Below are 3716 nucleotides of genomic sequence, written 5' to 3'. Positions count from 1 at the left end.
CCATCCAAGCAATCAAGAAGGTGACAAGACAACAGAGGTGGAGGCATGTCAACAACAACAGCATCATGGAAGAAGGAGTAATAAAAGAGGAAATGCTGGCATTCTAAAAGATCCATGAAGAGCTCTTGGAGACCAAAAATGGCATAATGATGAGAGGAACAAGAATAGTAATGCCCAGGGCACTGAGGAAACAGATGGTAGACCTGGCACATGAATCGCATAGAGGCATGGTTGGAACAAAGAAAATGCTACGGGAAAAAGTATGATTCCCTGGACTAGACAACATGGTTGAGGCTGCAATCACATACTGCCATGTCTGCCAAGTGACAGGACGGCCACAGAAGCCGGAACCGATGCAGATATCGGAACTACCGAAGGCAGTGTGGACCAAATTGGCAGCCGATTTCTATGGCCCCTGGAGACAGGAAACTACCTTCTAGTGATAATAGATGAATTCTCCAGATTTCCCATTGTACGGAAAGTGGCGTCAACGTCAGCAAACGCAACGCTGCCAGTCATGGATGATGTGTTTGCAGCATGGGGATCTCCACAAACTCTAAAGACTGACAATGGCCTGCCCCTTTCAGGAGAGGAGTTCAGAAAATTCATGGACTACCATGGAATCCGAAAGCAAAGAAAAGTGAAACTGATTCAGGCAGCCAATCAGGTGCCACCACCCTCCCCCTCCCTACTAGGAAGTGGCTACACAAGCAGGTGCAACTATTTAGAAGCTTCTGGAGAGGCAGTTGGAGCTGAGCTGAGTCCCTGAGCAGCAGAAAGAGTTTTGTGCACTTTTAAATTTAAAAAATGGCAAGCAGCACAGACAAAGATCATCCAGAGAGGAAGAGGAAACTAAAGTTCAGCAGCATGGAGCTGCAGGTCCTTGTTGAGGAGGTGGTGAAGGAGTACAGAAAACTATTTGGTAGGCAGTCCCTCACTGTGGCTGAATCTGCCAAAAGGAATATTTAGCTGCACATTCAAGATAAAGTGAATGCAGTTGGAGTGACTCCTAGAGACATAGAGGACCGTAAAAAGAGGTGGTACGACCTCAGAAACCTGACAAAAAAAGAAATTGGTGAACAAAAAAAGCAGGCAAGCAAAATTGGTGGAGGGAAGAACCCAGCACCCCCCTAACTGATCTGGAGGAGATGGTGAGCTCAACCATAGAACGTGAAAGCGTTTGCGGACTGGGAGAAGTAGACAGCTCAGCCAGAGCTACCAGCAGAAAAGGTAAGATGCTTGCATAGCAATCCCCCACACACCATCGTCCTTCCCTTTACCCTATTTGGCTAAGTGAACTCCAGTCCAGTACAGCTACCACTATACAGGAGAAATGCATTATGGGACATGTAGTCAGGAGATGAAAGACAATGTTATACTGCATAGCAACAAGCAAGTTAGGGAAATGATTCCAGACAGAAAGAAGCGCAGGCAACAGGTACATTGTTCAAGTGTGAATTATTTAATTGTAGTGGCTGTGAGGCAGTAGCACTTAGCTAATGTACGCTCATATGTCCACAGGTGAGACTTCTCGCAGGCGTTCCCGGGAGACGGAAGGCACGGCAACAGAGAGGGATGGGAGTCTGGAATCAGGTCCAAGTGCACAGAATGAATTAGAGGACACAGGTGCACCAAGTACACCGCCACCATCCCAAGACACAGGAATGGCTCCAGAGTTGCAGGCGTCCCCAGAACGTACACAATCCCCTCTGTTACTGTCATCCCCAGAAATGCCAGCATCACTGCCTATGACAACACCTGGTGCACAACACAGCCGGAGGCATGTTGTTGCACCACTATTGGAAATGGAGTCATCAGCAGGTGACATGGATGGGGAAGACACACACACCTTGCCTGGTGAAGGTAGCACTGCCGCACTGCAGTCCAGTGCAGAGCTGCCCCGTACTGTTTCCAGACGCCACAGGCTCCGAGAAAGCAGTGTAGCTGCATGTGTAGAGGGTCCCAATGTGTTCCGTGGCCTGGAAGGGAGCATGGTGAAGATTCAAAGGATGCAGGGAAACGCCATCATGTCTGTCCAACGCCAAATGAGGACCCTAAAGAACAATATGGAAGACATAGGGAAGGGCATGAGAGAACTAGTTGATGTCAACAAGGAGATTGCAGCAGGGGTGCATGATATGCAGCTTCTGTGCACCAAACTAGATAAGGAAATTGCATCAAGACGCAAGGAGAAGCAGCGTGCGCAGCAACAAAATAAAGCAATCAACCGCCTGGCCACAGCCACTTCCCTGCTACGCAGGAGATGCATAAACATGCACGAGGGACTCACGCAAAATAGCAATGAGGTTATTAGGGGGATTGCCAGTCTGACCAGTGCTGTTGAGGTGCTGATAAATGCACAAGCAGCACAAACAGCTGCTCTGGATGTGCCAGAGAGTGGAGGGAGCACAAGTAGGAGCAGCATGGCAAGCACCCTTGTTGTAGAGACACGGAGGAGCAGCAGGTGCCAGGGTGAGGCAGCAGCCCAAACGCAAAGTGAAGATAGCCAGCCACAAACATCTGGCACTGTTAGGCGTGGACGAAAATAAGTAATTCAGTTAATGGGGAATTGACCCAGGACTAACATCATTGAATGTTTATTATTTGAGTTGCACAATTGTGCTTTGGGAATGTGGTTCTGTGAAAACGGACCTTGTCATGTAAGGTCATGGTTCTGTCAGGATTTTGGTGATGTCGAACCGTATTTAGTGAGTTCGACTAATATGGAGTGAATTCATCACATTAGCTAGCGAGTGCATTACGTATTTGGAGATTTCGTCTCGAACATGGGTTCCATTTTGTTTGAGTCTCCATTTTGTCTTGCCATCACGCAGGCCGACGAATATGGTTGAACGAACGAAGCGGCCTTGCCTTCACGTATTGATATACATTAACAGGGTCTTTCTTGACTCCGAGGTGTATTGCAAGGATCTGATTCCTTCACCTGAAGCTGACCCTGCTGAGTCAATTTCCCTGGTTTGATCGTTGTCTGAGATTGCCAATTACTGTTCAGGACATTGTTAACTTTTAGTCTCCTTACACATGCCTTATCTTGCTCGCTATCAGACATTGTTTCCTTTTCTATGCTCTTTATTACATGCATTGTGCCTTTCAATTATGGGTTTGTCCGGTTTGAGTAGATTGGATTTGGGACATTCCCAATGATTAACTTTGGGTTGGGATATTGCAAACTGAGCTTTTCGTCATGTGATACTTTGTTTGAGAATGTACCCCATTGGTTAGATTTTTGCACAGTGGGTGTATGTTTCTAAATGTGAATATTGTGTATAAAAGGAGATGTCTTGCTCTACAAATTTGAGCAGTCTCCTGAAATACCCCATGCTGAATTTTTAGGATCACTGTTACTGGCTGCAGCTAATAAACTTGGTCTCTGACGCCACCCAGAAGTATTTCGTGTCTCTGTAAACCAAGACAGGTGAATCCGAAGACTTTGGGCGTGCCCCTGGCGCCGCTGGGTTCTAAAAGCCCGGTTCTTCAGGAACCTGCGTAGTGACAAAAATAAACTACGTTGGTTGCGTTACTCCACCTGTGTGTGTCTCTTTACTTACTTAAAAGTAGTTGCGTGTGATCTCTTCCCGTCTGTGTCTGACATCTGTTGGCATTGCAACTCCTGTAGTGTTGGGTTCAGGCAGTGCTTCATCGTCATCATGGTCCTCATAATCTGATAGTTCCACCACGGTGCCCTTCTTCATGGC

The 3716-nt window shown here is 47.1% G+C and overlaps 1 pseudogene; it reads right to left on the bottom strand.

The window, feature by feature from the left end:
• Window positions 1–1814: 1814 nt before the first annotated feature.
• On the bottom strand, window positions 1815–2520 carry LOC147730969 (uncharacterized; annotated as a pseudogene).
• Window positions 2521–3716: the final 1196 nt, after the last annotated feature.

The sequence above is a fragment of the Lissotriton vulgaris genome, chromosome 2_1 (assembly GCF_964263255.1).
Source record: "Lissotriton vulgaris chromosome 2_1, aLisVul1.2, whole genome shotgun sequence".
Classification (NCBI taxonomy): Eukaryota; Metazoa; Chordata; class Amphibia; order Caudata; family Salamandridae; genus Lissotriton; species Lissotriton vulgaris.
The sequence above is the reverse complement of the archived record's forward strand: the minus strand, read 5'-3'. Positions and strand labels throughout refer to the sequence as shown.